Source organism: Pinus tabuliformis, chromosome 2_1, assembly GCF_031772625.1.
Source record: "Pinus tabuliformis cultivar Carrire ecotype Pingquan chromosome 2_1, CPIR1, whole genome shotgun sequence".
Taxonomy (NCBI): Eukaryota; Viridiplantae; Streptophyta; class Pinopsida; order Pinales; family Pinaceae; genus Pinus; species Pinus tabuliformis.
The window spans coordinates 400,219,458-400,240,777 of NC_142299.1; the positions used below are offsets into that span (position 1 = coordinate 400,219,458).

General features: G+C 34.7%; 1 pseudogene; it reads left to right on the forward strand.

Moving 5' to 3' along the window:
* On the forward strand, nt 1–1,464 carry LOC149200547 (fructokinase-like 1, chloroplastic pseudogene; annotated as a pseudogene).
* Nucleotides 1,465–21,320: the final 19,856 nt, after the last annotated feature.

Sequence of the window (21,320 nt, forward strand, 5' to 3'; positions counted from 1 at the left end):
ATGGTGGAAGATAACGAGGAAGTCCTCAAATTCAGAAGGTTTCAGGCTGTTTACGGCTTGCAATGGAGTCCTCCAGAATTTGTCAGGGCACCGGGAGGACCACCATCCAATGTTGCTATTGCACTTGTAAGGTTGGGAGGTAGAGTAGCATTTATGGGTAAAGTAGGTGATGATCCCACTGGTTATCAAATGGTTCTCACAATGAACAAGGAACATGTCCAAACTCGTGGTGTTAAATTTGATCCTTATGCATCCACAACAGTTTCCTACATGAAGGTAACCCGTCGGGAAGGAAAATTAGGAATGGAATGTGTCAAACCATGTGCAGAAGATGGTTTTCACATTTCTGATATTAACATCGACATACTGAAAGAGGTATTCTTATAGTCATCCACACAAAATGTATACTTCTAACTTCTTCTTTTTTCGCAACATTTTCCTTATCTCATGTGCTTGATTAGTTTCCCCTTTTATATATTTGACCTTTCCCATTTTTTATATTTTTTTGGTTTGGTCCAATTTTTCGATCATCTTACAGAAGCAGACTGCTTTGTAATCACTATGTGCTGATAACCACAGGCTGGAGTTAAATGCTCTTTATCTGTGACTAAATATTTAAACTTTTCACGCATGCCAGGATGTTTCATTTCAATTCCATGGTTCTTCTTGAAGAATCCATGCATGCCACTCTTTTTGCTGCAATCAAAATGTCAAAAGAATTTGGGGGAGTTATATTTTTTTATGTAAACCTCCCCTTGCTACTTTGGAGGTCTCGAGATTAGACAAGGAAACTTATCCAGAATGCATGGAATGAGGCAAATGTCATTGAGGTAACCATGCAAGAATTGGAATTTTTGATTGATGAGGATTATTTTGAGCAAAAGAGGAATTACAGGCCTCAATACTATGCACATTCCTATGAACAGTCAGTCGGAGAAAGAAAAAGGCAACGACGACGGAGGTGTTATCATTACACAAGAGAGGAAATTGCGCCGTTATGGCACAATAACATGAATATTTTGTTTGTCACTAATGGCACCTTCCGCATACACTACTACACACCTACATTTGAGGGTGCAGTAATAGGAACAGAAGATGTTTTGGTCACGCCATTCACGTGTGATAGGACTGGTTCGAGTGATGCTATTGTAGCAGGTAGTCATTGAATGCAGTCACGTTGCTCAAGGATCTATCTGAAGAGTTCTTATACTTCTAATAGAAGGATGATATGTCGATGCAGAGTTCAACATTGTTAGTAACTGTGTATGTCTTCCAGGCATTATCAGAAAGTTGACTTCACAACCGGAGCTATATGATGATCAAGTGCTATTGGAGAAGCAATTAAGATTTGCTATTTGTGCTGGGATTATCGCACAATGGACAATTGGTGCTGTCTGGGGATTCCCAACTGAAAGCGCAACATGGAATCTAAAGGAGCAAGTATATGTACCTTCCTTGTGGTAGGCTATTTAGAGGTTTAGCATAGCTCCATTGATGCTGAAAGGTAATGTATTATTGTGTTAAGGTACCTTTTGTCTCGCTGGGCACTACATCATGAACTTTGTCTTTTAGGTTCTTCTCATGGGCATTGCTTTTGAGGATTCGATATCCAGCTGTGGCACATATTTTAAGAGACAAATTTATGGATTCTCACAATTCCTGTCAATTCCCTCTGTACCCTTTTTCATTTTAAGATGTTTGATATGATAAGTTTGTATATTTTGTTTCCATGTTATTGCTTTAGTCATAAATTAAACAATGAGTTAAGGAACACATAAGAATCCGCTACTATCAGTCATCTGTAATTATAATGTTCTTCGAGGTACATTCCTTTTCTTAGATCTCAGCAAGTCTGCTAGATTTGTGCACGATGTTTTTAGTCATTCTATAATTATTTCACTTTTTGTAAAATCAGGTTTTAATGTGTAGGCAATAGCATTAATGGAGTCTCTGTAGTTATCTTATTGAAAATGCATTGTATTGAGTTTGTTAAAACATTGGAGAAAAGCAAATCTGTTACTAGACCTGGTTGGGTCTGAGGTGTTGGGTTTGCCAAGTCGACTTGTTCAGACTCAGTGAGTCAAATTTGTGCTTGTTTTCCCAGTGATTTTGTAACTGTTGGGTCTGAGGGCATGGCCTGTCCCAGTCAGACCCAGCTGGGTCTGCCAAGTTGACTCACCCAGACATACCAAGTCAAATTTGTGGGTAACCAATTGTTGACTGCATTGTGACTGTTAACTTGTGGGCTTGTGCAACTTATTTTACTAATGCACAGTGCCAAGCAACGAAGGATGTTGGTGTTATTGCTGGCTTGAATGTAGCTCGTATTATCAACGAACCCACAGCTGCAGCAATAGCTTATGGCTTGGACAAGAAGGGTGGAGAGAAAAATATTTTTGTTTTTGATCATGGCAGTGGCATGTTTGATGTCAGCGTTCTGACTTTTGACAACAGAGTTTTTGAGGTTTTGGCTACAAACGGTGATACCCATCTTGGAGGTTATCTGTCTGAACTCTGTCTGGCAGTTTTACATTACGAATTTGAATACGTGCAGAGTGGTTATCATTGACTTTTTTGGTTGGCTTTCAAGCTTTGAACTTACCAGGATATACACTAATATGGAGGTGAGGACTTTGACCAAAGGATAATGGAATATTTCATCAAATTGATCAAGAAAAAGCACGAAAAGGATATAAGTAAGGATAGCAGAAATGAAATAAGACATTCAATGCGTTCCTTGTAATATAGATATAAACAAAATATCTAAAGGAAAGTAATTGCACAATGATCCAGTCCAAGAAAACAAGGTTTTCCCCAACCCAATTAACTCTTCTAGAAAAATTCAACAATTCCAATTTAATAATCCTATCGGCCTCTCCTTGTACCTTTTGGGACAATTGCTAGTCATACATCACAGAAATGACAATTAACCAATGACGTCGTTCAAAGCATGGTATTGTTACGCAAAGTCAATGACTCGTAATAATGATTGAGCGTTCATGGCCCACGTGTAAACATCAAACATAATTAAGTTTGTGGGGGTTGTCACATGGATAACATGAACTTACGCTACCGCGTTTTGGGTTTCCTCTATCTTAGGATGTGTGTAGATGGTGATGTGTTGTGTTAGTCAGTCAATGTAGTGTAAACCTCAAACATTTTTTTATGGGATTAGTTGTAAATTGATTTCAAACACTAAAATTCTAGAGGCCAGAGTTGGTGATGGGACTTGCATTTATATTACTTGTAATTCTCCTACACTACACGTATGGGTGACACCTTGAAAGATTTGAACACGGGGTTGTCGCATGGAAAATTAGCACTTACACCGACCACGTTTTGGGTTTCGTCTGTGTTAGGATGCGTGTAGATGGTGACGTGTTGTCTCAATAAGTCAATGTCATGACGTAATGATGTCGTTCAAAGCTGACCATCTTAATCCATAGACAATTTAATCGTTTTTTTTTTCAATTTAATATGATTTTATCACTAAAATTTAAAAAATTAACACAATTTTATTAAAATTTGTTACAATTTTAGGTATATTGTTTTAACAAAACCAAGTCTTGATACTTGAATAATCTACTTTGAAAATAAAGACGAGTAATTTAAAAATTTTGAAGAGTGAAAATTGATTTGAAAATGTAGAAATTTTGGAGAGTCTTATTAGTCCCTGCCTTCGGTAGGACTATGACGATCGATTAATCGTTGACCGACTATTAATCTTGCTTTGATCTAATATTTTTTCCTCGGTTTTTTGTCTTTAACCAAAGTTTCAATTGGCAATTTGTATTCCCCTAAATTTTAACCAAACTTCAACTTTCGAACTCTTATTGCGAAAGTCCCTTAACCTGATGTTATTTTAGGCATTTTAAGCATAGGCAAAGTTTGAACGATGGGCAAAGTTTTTTTAACCAAAGGGTTTTTAAAGAAAGTTTGAATAGTTTTCTTAAACCATGAACCTGAACTTGAACCCACTTTGTTACACGTAGGGAACCTCTATTACATGTGGTTTCCCATGAGTGTTGCCACGATTCACTCCCTTGAGCCCTTTGCTACATGTGGCCTCTATGAAATTAGGGAGATAGCAAGCAGAGATCTAAAGATGCATAATAATGGATTAAAAAATCATGAACTTCAACTAGCAGGAAGCAATTGAGCATCCCCTATCCATTCTTGTTCATACCATTCTAATGTGAATCTATTGCTACCCCGGTTCGATTCAAACTCGTTCTCCTAGGCGCAGAGCCAAGAAGCAACACCTCCTAGCAGGAGAATTCTGCCATGCTGCCATTGCAACAGTTCGACGAGAATGGGAAATTTTTTAGTGTCCATAGTTCGGTAGGGAGGTTGCCGATCTAAACACCGCTAAGCTTCTCTCATGTCGCCGCTTCACCGTACAAAGCAAGGAGGGTGGGAAAGGCTTATCACCAGTCGTGGGAAAGCCAGTTGTTTTGAGCGTGCAAGAAAGGAGTTAACCCAACAAGTAGAAGTCAGGTAACCCAAACCTTGGGTAAGATGAATATATTAAACCCTTGATATTTTACGGTTCGAGTCCTGCCCCGCTTGGAAATAAATAAATGCATTGTGTAGCATAAGATGTATTATAGCCATCGCCCTTTACTTTGGTCCATCTATAAGCTCTGGGATAGATTATGCAGTCGGTGCTTTGACAATATCCCTACACTTTATTAAATTATTTCTACAAATGGAGTACATATATGCCCCTTGTTATAGGATTAAATAGTTTCTCCATTATTAGTTTTAGTTTAACCCGATTTATTTTATTATATCAAGATTCTCAAGTCATTTTTTTTTCCATTAAACTATTATTATTTTTTTCCAGTTTAGTTTCGTTTAACCCTGTCTATTTTATTATATCAAGATTCTTCACTTGATGTCTTTCAACAATGAGCCTTTGGTGACAACTTGATGTCTTTCAACAAAGAGCCTTTGGTGATGAGTCCAAATTAAGAGAAGCATAACTTGAAGACTACATGCTCACTAGTTACAAAGAACAAACTTTGGTTCAGGAACACTAAAGAAATCTCTTCAAATTGATAATGAAATCTCCCACAATGAATTTTTCCTAAGATTCAAGGATAGGCTAGAGAAATATCTTAAGGTTGATAATAAAATCTCCCACAATGAATTTTTCTTACGACTCAAGGATAGGCTAGATATTGAGATAATAAAAACAGTCCAGTTAAGAATTATTTTATAAATTAGGGTGCCTAACGTTATACCACCGGTTGAACTCCCGGTCATGTTATAGCCGGCACATCCCCTCCTATCCTATTGCCTATCGGGTTCTCCATCCTTCACTGCTGGAGCTAAGGCCTTCACTGCTTGCTGGAGCTACCATCCATTCACCCATCAGGTAGGAAAATGAAGAGGGTAGCTTTCCCTGCTACTTTCGAACAACTATAATAAGGAGGGTAATTCCATCCAGTGGGTGGGAGATCCCTGCATCCCGAGCTAGCAACATCAAGGAAACATCAGGGCCAGTGTCAACCATTAACAAAGCATCAATACTAGTTGCAGTAGGACAGGAAAAGGTTGCAAGTGAAAGGGCAGAGTTCTATCTTGTGGATAAAGAACTCGCCTTTTGATTTTTTCATTAATATTTATGAGATTTTTTTGTGTGTTGATTCTCTGCTCCATGGCCCTATCTCATGCACATGTAGTAATGGAATTCTTTTGTACACCTATATCCACACAAGGAATATCGTTATAAGGAATATTTCTCTATTGCTTTTTAGTATTAACCTAATATTTACCCCGATTCCACACGTTTCCCTGGACCCCTGCATCCCCCATCCAAAGCAGAGTAGGAAGAAACACCAGCAGAATATAAGAGAGAGACAGATATGGCAACAATTCTTAGTACTGCCTTCAGATCAAAACAGGGTTTATATCTAGTTGACCGAGCATAAGCACCAATAGCATAAATAATAGGGTGGCCTTAGGAAAGACACGAGAGAGAAATGGAGAAAGCACAAATACAAAGCCAAATAAAGATAGAGGGACATAACTCGTTAGAGATGCAGATCTGCTTCTAGGTGTCGATGCATATCCCATTCCAGTCTAATCTTTCCTCTGATGAATCACATCGTGCTGCAGCAATCACCCAATCGACTCTTTCTAGCACCTCGTGTCTGTGTGTTCTTGATTGGACAGTGCCAAGCTAAGATCATCTCGAATATCCGACACATATCACCCAGACATAGAAAATCACTTACATCAGGATTGTTTGTCATCTGAATTGAGAGGATAGCCCTAGAAACATGTGATTTTCATTTTTTCAATAAATGGAAATTCATTTATAACCTTTTGAATTGGTCTTTTCAAATTTGAACTATTACGCCAATATTGAAAATATATGTGCATTTAATTCGAGTATAAAATTTGTACAATCAAGTATTTGTACATTTAATTTGAAGTATGTGGATTTAATTTGAAGTATAAGTTTTAGGTACTAAGGCCGAAACAGTAACACGTGGCATGGCATACAAGTTCGCTCTACTGAACTAGTCTATAATCAAGTTACCGTGGGAGATTTAGCATACCTCTTTCTTGGAGAATCCAATCTTGATCAGAGTTGTGGGATTAGAAAGAGGACTCAAAGGGCTAATGCAAGATGATATTTCAGATATTCGAGACCCGCAATTACAGAGATACAACAGATTCAATATTGAGCTGTTACAAAGTGAAAAAAAGGTGTGTAGTTTTTTTTAAATTTTGCATAAGATTGGTTTGAAAAATTTGTTTGAAGGAATTCAAAGGGAATAGTGAAGAATTATTAGCATTAAGTAATGCCCCGAAGAAAGAAAATGGAAACACCTAGTAAGCAACCTGAAATCTCTAGCATGACTCGTGAAGAAGAGGAAGAAATGCAATATGATATATCAAAATTACAAGAACAATTACAACAAATTTCACTCTCACTAAAGGTAAATGAAGCCAAGATGAATAGTGTGGAAGCTAATATGAATGGAATGCAAGTTAATATGGATGGTGTGGAAGCTAAGATGAATGGCATGGACGCTAAGATGAATGGCATGGACGATAAGATGGAAGAATTGAAGATAAATTTGAATAAGTTGCTACAAGAAATGGTCACTAATGGTGAAAGGGTAGTAAAGGAAACTCATGATGAGAAAAAAATAAATGTTAATCATGATTTCATAGACTCTAATGTTGGATTGAAGATCCACCATGTTCCAAAAATCGATATGAGGAAGTTTGATGGCAAGGATCCCGGAACATGGATACTACAAATGGAGCAATTTTTTTATCTCCATAATGTGCAAAACACACAAAAGGTGCGTAATGCAACTTTATGTTTGGAAACAAATCAGTTTGTATGGTATCGATGGCTTTGCTCTCGTAAACGAATTGTCACTTGGGCAATTTTTTACGGAAGAAATGATACCACATTATGAGGATACAAAAAGCAACACCTTTTTTAGCCAATTGATAAATCTCAAACAAAAGGGTTCAATGATGGAGCACATTGAGGACTTCCAAAAATTGAACATAAGGGTAAAAGATATTCCAGAGGAGCATATGATTGATGTGTTCATAGGGACTTTAAAGGATAATATCCAACATGAGGTTCGCCTTTGGGAGCCTGATTCATTGGAGAAGGCATTCAAGCTAGCAAGAAAAATGGAAAGCAAAATTATGGAAACTAAGAAACCTACCACTTACAACTATAAAGATGGAAGTGTTGTTGCCCCAAGCCTTCCAAAACCTACAAGGTTGACACCACAATAATTGGAAGAAAAAAGAGCAAAAGGGCTTTGTTGCAGTTGTGATAGCAAATACCCTAAAGGTCATAAGTGTGATGAGAAGAAATTATTCTACATAGATTGTGAAGAGGAGGAAGAAAAGGAACAAGAAATGTCAAAAGAAGAGGATATACTCCAAGAACAAACCCTAGATAAAGAAGAAATGAATCCAACCATATCTTGTAATGCATTGGCTGAAATTACCACTCCTCAAACTATCAAGATAAAAGGACATATCAAGAAGAAAAAGGTAATAGTGTTTATTGATTCAGGTAGTAACCATAATTTTATTCATTGTAAGATAGCAAAGGAGTTGAATTGCTTCCTATATCCGGCACCAGAGTGTCAAGTGATGGTTGCAAGTGGAGGAACCATAAATTACTCGGGAAAGTGCTATAATATTAAGCTATCCATAGGAGAATATGTATTGAATAGCCCAATGCTTTCCATTCCAATCGGTGGTGCTGATGTTATATTAGGAGTCCAATGTCTACAATCCTTGGGTACAATAGCTTTTAATTTTCAAGAACTTTTCATGAAATTTTGTGTGGAAGGAAAGGAAGTTGAATTAAGTGGTATTGTAGGGAAACCAGGAAAGATAATCAGCTCTAACAGTATGACAAAGATTCTAAAAAAGGAACAATGAGGTGTAATTGCACAATTATGTTCACTAGAGGTTCCCACATCGAAATCATCTATTTCTCCAAATCTCCAAAAAGTCTTGGACAACAATTCCAAGGTATTTGAGACTCCCAAAGGTCTCCCACCTATTCGTGATCATGATCATGTTATTCATTTGATTCCAGGAAGTGTTCCTCCAAACATCAGGTCGTATAGATAGCCTTACGCCCAAAAGAGTGAAATTGAACATATGGTTCCAGAAATGCTAGAGCCTGGTATAATTCAACCTAGTCAAAGTTCTTTCTCTGCTCCAGTAGTATTGGTGAACAAGAAGGATGGATCATGGAGGATGTGTCTGGATTATAGGGAGCTCAACAAGCTCACTATTAAAGATAAATTTCTCATTCCTGTCATTGATGAATTATTTGATGAATTGCATGCATCAATTTACTTCACCAAGTTGGATCTTAGTTCAGGCTATCATCAAATCAGAATGAAGACTAAAAACATTCCGAAAACAACATTTAGAACTCATGAGGGTCATTATGAATTTTTGGTCATGCCTTTTGGCCTTACCAATGCACCTTCTACATTTCAAGGTTTGATGAATTCCATTTTCAAACCCTTCCTTAGAAAATTTGTGTTAGTATTTTTTGATGATATACTAATCTACAGCAAGTCTTGGAAGGATCATGTTGAACATGTTAACAGGGTGCTCAAGCTATTGGAGGAGAAATAATTATATGCAAAAAGATCCAAATGTTTCTTTGGAGTATAGGAGGTGGAATATCTGGGTCATATTGTATCTCATGAAGGTGTTAAGGTAAACCCTAGCGAAATTAAAGCCATTAAGGAATGGAGAATCCCCACATCCCTAAAGCATCTGCGAGGATTTCTCGGGTTGACAGGGTATTATCGCAAGTTTGTTAATAATTATGGGAGAATAGCAGCACTTCTAACAACATTATTGAAGAAATATGCATTTTCATGGACTCCAGAAGTAACAAAGGCCTTCAAACATCTTAAAGAGGCAATGTGCCAAGCACCGGTCTTAGCTACGCTGGACTTCACACAAATCTTTATTGTGGAATGTGCTGCTTCAGGAAATGGAATTGGTGTTGTTTTAATGCAAGATGAAGACCGGTTTCTTTCGAAAGTCGTCCAATCAAGGGAAATTATTTACACAAAGCTATTTATGAGAAGGAAATGTTGGAAATATTACATGCACTTAAGAAATGGCGACCCTACCTAATGGGAAGACACTCAAGGTAAAACCAGATCATGATAGTCTTAAATACTTTTTAGAACAAATATTATCCTCTGAAGAGCAACAAAAATGGGTCACAAAGATGTTAGGTTATGACTTTGAAATCATCTACAAAAAAGGGAAGCAAAATGTTGTGGCAGATGCACTCTCAAGAAAGTATGAGGATGTGGAAGCATTGTTGTGCTCCATTTCTATTATCCAACCAGATTGGACAAACGAAGCAAGGGAGGAATGGAAGAATGACAAAGAAGTGTGGGCACTCATTCGAATGATACAACAAGATCCCGGTACATCTAATACATTTAGCTGGGATAATGATTCGTTATGGTACAAATATCATTTATAGCTATGTAAGAATTCCCAACTCAAACAAAAGATTCTTATGGAATTTCACACTTCTCCCTTAGGAGGGCACTTAGGATTTTTAAAAACTTACCACAGGGTTAAGAAGGAATTTTTTTGGGATGGCCTTAAATCGGATATTCAAAAGTTTGTGGCGAAATGTTTGGTTTGCCAACAAAATAAAGTTGAAACAATTAAAACCCCAAGCCTATTACAACCTTTATCCATTCCAAGCTAACGTTGGAAGGAGGTTTCAATGGATTTTATCACAGGTTTACCCAAGTCCGAAGGAAAGAGTGTCATCATGGTGGTAGTTGACAAATTTACCAAGTATGCACACTTTTTTGCATTATCACATCTACTTAAAGCCAATACAGTTTCTACTGCATTTATGGAAACAATTCAAAAGCTACATGGAAACCACAGATTATTGTAAGCGACAAAGATCCCATTTTCATTGGAAATTTTTGGACATAATTATTTTCTTGTCTCGGTACTCAGTTAGCTCATAGCTCATCTTATCATCCTCATTCTGATGGGCAAATTGACATAGTAAAAAAATGTTTGGAAGGATATATTTGTTGCTTTGTATCTGATAAACAGACGTAATGGGTCAAATGGTTGCCTCTGGCTACATGGTGCTATAACACTTCCTTCCATACTGCAGCAAAAATGACCCCATTTATGGCACTTTATGGATATCATCCACCATCTATCACACCATATTTAAGAGAAAATTATAAGGTTCAAGCAGTGGAACATCACATCGAGCATCAACAACAAGCTCTCCAACTCTTAAAGGATAACCATACATTGGTGCAGAATAGGATGAAACAACAGGCAGATCAACATCGCAGTGAAAGAAGTTTTGATGTAGGTGACTGGGTATTCCTACGGCTACAACCATATAAAAAAATTTCCCTCAAGCAAGCTAAGAAGGATAATAAATTATCACCAAAGTATTATTGTCCGTACAAGGTGTTGCAAAAGGTTGGTACTATGGCATACAAATTGGATCCTTCTACAGCTTCCCGAGTGCACCCAGTTTTTCATGTTTCATGTTTAAAGAAGGTTATAGGTGACAAGCTCCCAGTTCAAATGATATTGCCAGAACTTGATGAGGAAGGAAAAATCGTATTGGAATCGGAAGCAGTCACAGAAACAAGAACTCAACAGCTACGAAATCGATCAATTTCGGAGTATCTCATCAAGTGGAAGAACTTATGTGCCGAAGATTCCACATGGGAGGATGAGAATTTTATACAAAAGCATCCAGAACTACTCAAGTGTAGAGGACAATGCTTTTCGAAAGGAGAGGGGCATGTTAGGCTCATATAATAATAGTGATTCCCCCATTACTAATGTCATTGTATCCCTTATTGTTATTATTGTGCCCCTATTGTCCCCATATTGTTATTAGTATGCCCCATAGAAACCCACTATTGTTATTTTTGTGCCCTTATGTTATTACTATTATGTCGGCTTGATTATATTGTGACCCCTTAGACTCCTATATATAGAAGGGAGGTTTAGTCATTTGTATCATCCAAGAATTTTTCATTTTTATAATGTAAAGGAGGTTGCCCCCTCGAAGAGGCTAAATTCTAAGGTGTTGATCTATCTTTTCTATCTTTTTGTGAGCTGGTTTCCTAACACTCACTGATTGGACTGTTCCATTGAGATATTGTGAAAGTTTATGCATTGAGAAACATCTAGCAATCTGCTCCTTACATGTTTGCCTAAGAGAATTCCTACTTCTATTAGGTAGTATTCCTTACATGTAGCTTGACAAACCAACGTAAATTCTCTATAATACTGAGGGGCTCTATGACACCTCACTAAATGTCCCTTTCAATTAAGGCGCTAAAACCCATTAACAGATTTTTGTTTTTGCTAAAATTCATTTAGTTGAAACTTGAAACCATGATCATTGATCCTTGCTAAAACAAAGAATAATACAAAACAAAGAATATCAGAGAATAATACAAAATAGAGAATATCCCTTTGTACTGTCACCATTCAATAAATAAATTCACCGTAGATCAGTATCAACATTTTAGCCATCACTTGTTGAGTTTGGTTTTTTTCCCTATTATCAAATCAAAGATGTGCCTTATTGCCACAAGAGTTTAATCATTCCAGTCTGGAGCCTAGAAGATGAGATAAGATGATAAATTTGAAAGGTTTTGGATTATTCAATAAATATGATAAAAATTTCTTAAAAATTTTTGTTTTTTGTTGTTGGGAAATTTGGTAATATTTTTTTTAAACTGTGATTTTCTTTTTATCGTTTTAAACAAATTTTCTAAAAAATCTGTGAAAAACTATATTTTTATATATTAAAAAAGTTGTAAAATGCTATATTTTTATATATTATATATCTTACATTTATTGTTAATTCAAATTTAAAAAAAAAATACAAAACAAAGAATAATTAGACTACGTTATTTAATGAAGGAATTGTATTACAATGGAGGGTGCTATAAAGGATTTGGGTTGGGCAATAATTAAGTACAGAATCAACGCCAACAACTACTAATGGCGTCTTTTAGTAAACCACTTATATCAAATAACTTGCATTAGTGACTTTGAGTTTGGTTTTTCCCCTATTATCTAATCTAGTATGTAGTCTAGAGCCAGAAGATGAGATGAGATGATAAGCCTGAGGGGCTTTGGATTATTTAATTAATATCATAAAAATTTATTAGATATTTTTGTTTTTTTTGGGGAAATTTCGTAATATATTTTTTAAAAATTGTGATTTTTCTAATTTTAAACATTTTTTCAAAATGATCTTTAAAACACTATATTTTTATATATTATATATTTTTAATTTACAAATACATTAAATGAAACTTGTACAAATAAATATTAAAAATCATATAATAAGCAGTTTAAAAATAAAACCGTCATAAAAAAATTCTCTAATGAGTAAGATCACCAGTCAAATTTAACCCTGGGCGCAGGGTTGGAATTTGGTTTTCTCTTTATCCGTCATACAATTTTTTTTTGACGTTTTGGGTCCTTATGCTTCTTGTCAAGAAACGTTATGTTTAAAATTTTACCCTTCAAGAATGATGTTATCATAATAAATTAAACCTTCACCAATAAAGTTTTGGTTAAAAAATTACCATTCAATAACATAATTATGTTAACAAATTTCATATATTTATCCTAAGGAAAAAAACCAAAATTTCAAAAAACTCAATTGTGGAGGTTTCAACAAAAAGGGTTGAACATCTGAAATTGCTCATTTCAAATATATAATCAGACCTAGGTAAAACAATTAATGGTTGTCCATTGCATATATTTAAATTATCATTTAAAACCAACAATTTACATTATGCCACTTGAATATTTAGATGCTTAATAAGACTAAGTTCCATGCAAATTCAGAAATAATTTCTGACATTATCTAATATAATGTTTGATACAAAATATAAATATATGACACCTTAGAAAGGCATAAGAATGTACCACCATCTTCCAACCATCCAATAAGAGAAATACATTTGGAAACAAATTATTAATTCATACATATACATATACATATACATATACATAATGTATATGGTTTACTCAAAAATCCAATTACACCAAACTAATGTCACAACTTACAAGCTTCTAAATTCCATTGCTCCAATGATAATAAAAGCAATCAAATGCTTCATGTTACATGAAAGTTATGCATTAAAGCAAAATAAAGAGGAGAATCACATATATGTGCAAAAAAATCTCCTTTCTATTTAAATGCATCTTTAGATAGGACTATCAAAATCCGACCGGAAGCCTAACAAAATCCAAAAAAACAAAGGCCTATAATAGCCAGTTACATGTCCACAAAATTACATTCACTCTCTGAAAGCGATTGTCTATCAAAGAATTACTCAAGTCGATTCTCGGTCCATTGAAAGTGATACTATTGAACATGAGAAAGTAGAGGATCCTGAAAATTGGAACCCACCAGTTTTAAGTTTGAAAGAAATTTATTCGGTTCCATCTCTGTTCAGTCTATCAAGAAAAAATTGGCTTAAAGAAGTTGAATTGAAGATTAAGATTTCTGGTCTATCTGTACAGATATTTGGTTTGAGTTTATTTTCTGATGATGAAATCAAAAAATTCAAAAAATATGTCCGAGAGAAAAAGTTTGCTTATTTTCATTTTGGAGGGATAAGGATAGTACTAGCCCCATTATTTCTCCATGATCTTAATACTCCATGTATATCTAAAGTTTTTGATACCCGACACCAGAACTATGACCATGCTCGTATTGGAACCATATTAGGAAATTTGTCTTCAGGTTGTCAGTATGGTACCATTTACCCAGACTATTCTATTAGTTTGTCCAATGTCCATTTAAAAGACTGTTGGAAATTATTAGTTGGTGTCCAAGGTTTAGAAATGGTTGAAGATAGCAAATATCTTTCTGTGTTAGTCCAAACATCTTTCCAACTCACGAACACTATACATCCAAAGTTAAAGCAACCAGTGTTAAAAGATTGTGTAGCCGTAGGAGTCAGTAACGCTCAAGTAGAAGGCATTCCTTATGACAAAGAAGCCCTTCCAAGTGACTGGTATATTCAGTACAAATCTCAGGCATCAACAGACACTCCAAGACACAAAACGAGAAGAATGTCTGTAACTGATGGTCGTGTTCGAATATTACTTGATAGATCATCCATACCTAGACCTATCTTCATGCCACAGAAACATGTTTTACCAGCCATTCGAAAATCCGAGCAACCATTGACCAGCGGTCGTAAATCTTTTTCACGAAATGTATATACCCATCCATCACAAGAAACCACTGTATCTATTCCATTAGACCAGCTGTATATTCCTGAAGAAAATCCATTCCTTGATATTAATAAGATGTTTAGAACATATGTATCTAATTTCTCCTCCATAGAGGAATTTTAGTATGCAAACCATAGATATGTCAAAGGTGGAAAATGGCCACCAAAAACTAAGTTTTGTACTTCTTCTTCTCAATCCAAACAGCCACCCACTAGAGCTGATTGTGCACCACTACTTGAACATAATTCCCAAAATCCTAATGATCTTGACCAGATCTATCAAATAGGAAACTATCTGACTACCTAGTGTGCACACGCCGAAGATGTCCTTAATGATTTGGGTTAGCAATCAGATTTGATAAATGCTAATCTTAGGCTACTCTATGAAGAGCAACAGTCTGAGAAAGCTGCCAAAGAAAAAAGAGAAAGAAGAAAACAAAAGAAAAAGGCTAAAGAAATCCCAAAGTTCACCATTGATATGATCACTCCCAACTATTGGGATAAAGAGGAAGAGGATGAAGATACAGAAGAAGCATTCACTGCCACTAGTGTAGATGAGTCAACTTCAAAACTTTCTGGTAAGTTGACTAATGTAAAAAAAGGAGGCTTATAAAGCTGATAAACAATTTTCTTCAAAGAAAGAAATTATGACTCTAGATCAGGCAGCCTCGTTAATTTCCTTATTTTATCTTACACTCTATCAATAACCAGAACAAAGCTCATGTCTTGAAAGAATTCTCAAAATACCCGCGCATTGAAGAAGATTTATATGCTGCAAATTCCATTGGGTATATTCTTGATTTAGATAATTCATCCAATCCTGAAGAATCAATCAGGATATGGATTGGTGCTCTATATCAAATGCATGTCACCACAAAATTAGATAATTTTTCTATCATGGTCCTAGCAGAGAAAAGAATGGTCGGAATTGTATATGATTGGTGGATAGGACCCTCAGATGAAGAAAGACGAGCAGTCATGGAAGCAGGACTGGCTACTCTAGAACTTTTATTGAAAACTCAATTTGTACCTGAGCCAGTAGATGAGAAAAAACAGCTCCTTACAGATCTAAGCTGTATGGAATTAAAGGATCTAAAATATCTTGACCAATTTGGTAAAGATTTCATGGCAAAGGTCTTTAAGGCAAATCTTTCCAATGACATTGCTCAAAAAATTGCATTTTTGTCCAAGCTTCCCGGTAATCTAGGAGATCTTATCATGAAAGATCTCGATGTTCAAAACAAACGAATCGACCAAATCTATTGGGTTGATCTTCTTTTTAGGTGTACAGAAAAGGTTAAATATTTGTGCTGGCAAAAGAAAGCACATGATATTACACTGAGTTCAGAGGTCTGCAAAACAATGCTACCTTGGACACCCTTCAAAAAGAAGAAGAAATCAAAGAGATATGGAAAACTCAGGCCCAGAAGAGTCTCCAACCCCAGGAAGCCTTTCAGAAAATTCAAATTTCTTAAAAAGAGAAAGAATCCAAGAAACAACAACTATTGTTTCATCTGTAAGCACCTGGGTTGGGACCTAACCCAAGGAGACTCGGTATCTTAAAAGAAAATTAGACTGGAAATAAAAATGATTTTCATTAGTGAACAAATGAGTCTATGCATGAAGTTGGGTTACACTTTCTGGCAAGCAAGGGCACATTTTGGATGAAAAACAACAACTTGATTGAGCCATTTTAAGCACTTTATCGAACAATATTTGAGCCCTCAATCAAACTATTTGAGGGCTTAAAGATAACTTGATTGAGCGTTAAAAATACCCTTGATCGAGCTCTTGTGTAACCTGAGGTTATCTAGGAGCTCAATCAACCCATGTTTTTGAACTTTTCGACCAATACAACCTAGGTGCGAAATTAAAAAAAAAAAAAAAATAATAAAAATAGAGCAAAGAAGAGGAAAAGTGAAAACATCCACTCAAGCAGAACCATTCAAAGAATGTATACAAATAACCAGGTAAGATCATAGATTGGTGCAGGATGTGAGGGAGAATGTGGGAGCTTCTTCAAATTTGTGCAAGAAAAAGAGATCAACTGAGAGGTACACTGGCTACATGGCTCTAAACATTAAGCTTGTAGAGACTAAGCCATCCTCTTTTGAGGAAGTAGTTTAGTAACTTGTTTGGGTTGATGCAATGGTAGAAGAATATGGATCCATCATGAAGAACAATGTTTGGGAAGTGGGCCTAAGACCGATGGATAAATCAGTTGTGGGTTCGAGATGGATCTTCAAAGTTAAGAATGGAGCAGACATAAGCATAGAGAATTATAAGGCCATATTTATGGCCAAAGGATTCTCTCAAGTTGAGGGAATTTACTATGAGGAAACCTTTGCCCCGTAACAAGGTATTCATATATTATATCAATTATTGCACTAGTTACACAGAGGGGGTGGAAGATCCACAAGATGGATGTAAAAACAACATTTCTCAATTCTATTATTGAGGAGGAAGTGTACGTAGAGAAATCAGAAGGTTTTGATACATTTGATCTATAGTCTCATGAGTGTAGACCCCGGTGAGCATTATACAATCTCAAACATGCACCCCAAGCTTGGTACACTCGAATTGATAGTTATCTCACTAGATTGGTCTTCACCAAAAGTGAAGCAGATGTGAACCTCCATCATATTTTGGTAGAAGGTTAATTTCTTATCATTGTTTTATATGTTGATGATTTAATATTAACAAGTGATGAGCATACTTGTCATCTCTTGCAAAGGAATTTGAGATGAAGGACATGGGTCTCATGCACCACTTACTCGGGTTGGAAGTGTGGCAAGGTGATGGGGAATTGTTCGTGTCTTAAGGAAAGTATGCCACCAAGGTACTGCAAATATTTCGCATGGAGAGTTGTAAGGCCATCGAGACACCTCTAGTGACTAACTGAGGAAATAGGATGTGACTTTAGATAAAGAGGTTGATGATACCATTTACCAGTAGCTAGTGGGTTCACTGCTCTATCTCTTGAACACATGACTAGATATGTGCTATGCACTTAGCCAGTTGAGTCAACCTATGATTAGGCTAACCAAATTGTATTGTAAGGAAGCAAAGCATGTCTTATTGTACCTTAGAGGCATTACCTAGTATGGATTATGGTATAGACAGATAGAGGGAGTGAAGTTGTGTGGCTTCATAGATGCATATTGGGAAAGGAGTCCATCAACTGAAAGAGTACATCAGGTAGAATTTTCAGTGTTGGGTCCACAACAGTTTCTTGGTACAATAGGAAGAAAAGGTCTATGGTGCTCAACTCGACATAAGTAGAATACATGGCTACAAGTCACGAATCATGTGAGACTATCTTGATGAGAAAGATACTTATGAGACTGTTTGGTTAGATGATGGATCTAACTGTGATCTATTGTGATAATCAAAATTGTATTAAGCTCTCTGAGAATTTGGTATTTCACGATCGATCTAAGTATATAAATATTTGATATCATCATTTACGGGACTGTGTGCAAAGGAGGATAATGTTGCTATAATAAATTCTTATAGAGGAACAAGATGTTGACATCTTGACAAAAGCTTTGTCAAGAGTGAAGTTCGAATTCCACAGGTGCGAGATAGGAGTTTTTGATAATCCCTTTCTTGCTAAAAGTGAGTGTTGAGAAGTGTAGCAAGAAAGTCTCAATTTGACATTGCCTTGGGCAAATTGGAAAAATTCGAATTTCCACATGAGCAAACAACTTGGAGGTAGTTAACTAAGGTGACATGGCTCTTTTCACACAATTAACTCAGTAAATTCGAGTTAAAGGGCTTGTAGGTTCAGTTATGCATGTGTGATTGTTAATTTATAGCAATATCATTTAGTTATTTCCAATTGTACTCAGTTAAACTAGTTCTAATAGTTAATTGAACTAGTTGGAGGTCAGTTGTGTAGTGGGACAATAGTGTAAGTCATATATCATACAATTAATTGATCAATCAACCAAAAATAGCTAGTGAATGCAAGGAATTTGAGTTCCTCAATTGTGGTGGATATTCCAAGGTAGCGTAACATCGGTTGTAGACTAGTCTTGAGTGTACAAGTGTTGTATCCAATGAATGATCAATCCTTGGGAATTACACGAACATTTTGGAGGAAATTCCTAAATAATAGGGGTCAATTTCCTCAATATTTTCACACAGAAATAGGAGCTCAGGTGTGGGTAGAAATTGACTAAGTCTCGGTCAGAGCTTCTCATTGAACAAAGATATACGTTATTCACTTGCAAGTTGTGCTCAGAGCGGGCAAGAAATTGTAATACATTCTCTATTCATCTGATTAATGCAAGCAAGCTCAAAGGGTTTTAATGAGTTGGTTTCCCCTAGATAAATCTGTGTACTTTTGTATGTGATTGATGCATGTTTGTGAATTAATTTCCGCAGAGAAAAAGAGTAGAATTGTGTCTCTTGATTTAGATTAAATTTCTTGAGCACTTGCAATTCTATCACCATATTTCTACATGAGATTCTTGCCATACTCAACTTCAAATTGACACATGTTCCCTTTAAAATGAAAATAAAATATTTTCTAAATAAAAATGTAATGTGAACTATAATAAATATATCTCATTCTCACTACTGGGTTAGTTAACATGAAAAAAATGTAAATGTAAACATGAAAATATGTAGATATCCATGTGAATTAAGATAAGTTTGAACCTAAAAAGATTTGATCCCTATCGGAGGTTGCTAAATTCGTGATTAAGATAGATCTTTAATATTACAAAGCAGTATAAAGGAAGTTGGTAAAAATATTTCATTCTCACTCCGATTCATAAATATTTCAACAATCATATGAATTAACATAATTTTCTAGAGAAAGAATGTAATTAAAAGTACAAAGAATACTATATTTTAACTTTAGAATGTGAGGAAGTTGTATAATTCTTTTACTTTTTAAAATATTTATTATGAGAATTAAACAAACTATTTGAATATAGTGCTAACTAATTTATTTCAATATCAACTTAATATGAAAGAAATTAAAAAGAAAAATATTTTAATATTTATCATAATAAAGAATTTCAATGTTGGAAGAAAATATTTAATTATATATTACATTTTAACTATATACATATATATATATATATATAGTATAAAATAATTGAAAAAATAAGTTCTTATACTTAGTATATTTTTTTAGGAGTCTCATTATTTTAGATTCTAAGCATTTCTCATATTTTTCAAAATGTAATTTTTTTTTTTCAAATTTTGCACTTAAAAAAAGTTTTGACTTAAAGATATTTGATTTCATCCATACTTATTAAATCTGTGATTAAAATTAATATACTTTGGTAAAACAATCCAATGTATAAAAAATAATATAAAATAAAGTTAAACAACTTATTAAAAGGAAAACAAGTAATCATATTAACCCTGAATTTAGAAAGCAATACATGAAAACTAAAAATAGGCAGGCAATACATGGCGGTGCCTTTTACAAACTTTCATCAAAGAAGAATAAACCTGAAATAAATGATCAGCATTCCCAATGGTTATAACGAGCAGCACAAGCAAAAATGAGCGTTGAGTCTGGTACAAACTCTCTTTCCCGGCATAATTTAAACTTCTTTCTCTTTCATGCATACCACAAACTGGAAAGTTTTGATGATAAGTACATTTTAATTTTATTTTATTTGAATAAAGAAAATTAAAAATTATTTTTTTTTTTAAGAAATGTAAAAAATTTACCATTCCATCATTTTTATTTTAATTATAAATTTCAAAAATTATTTTTATTTTGATTATAAATTTTAAAAATATTCCAAATAGGATTTAAATTTAATGTTATTTATGTGAGAAATCTCTTCATTCAAAACTAGCAAGTAGAGAGTATATCCAAAATTGAAAGATAGTAATTTCTTGGATATGAAATTAAAATACTAGGATTACAGGAATATCAGTCATCTATCGGACTATCTCAGACATGCAATTCATTCTTTGATTGTTTTTCTTTAATTCGAAGGAATTAATAAGCATTTCAACGAATATTTAATTATGCTCCATTACATGTATTATGGAGGTGGAAATAAAATTTTCAAAATATAAATTAATAAAATGACTACAAATTTGTTTTTTTAACAATGTTAAAATATATATTTTATAAAATTAGAAGTTAGAGAATACATTAGTTAAAGCTCAATTAACGAATACTCAAAAACAAATGAATTGAAAGAATCTTAGTTTGATAAAGATTAATAAAATAAATGGTTTACTATAAAATAAATAAATAAATTTAATATTATATTATTTATTTTTAATTTTTAAATCTATATAAATATTAAAAATAATAATTTTTATTTTATAAATGATCATAGAAAATAAGTGATAAAAGCTCTGAGATTATAAAAAATTTATGTTTCATTTAAAGAAACAATTAGAAATCACAAAAAGGCGAATAATGAAAAGTTAATGCAATTTAAAGTTTGGAAATCAAAACCATTACAGTCGCGTATGAGAGGCATCCGTTGGTGCTCAACCTGGGATACGTTTTCT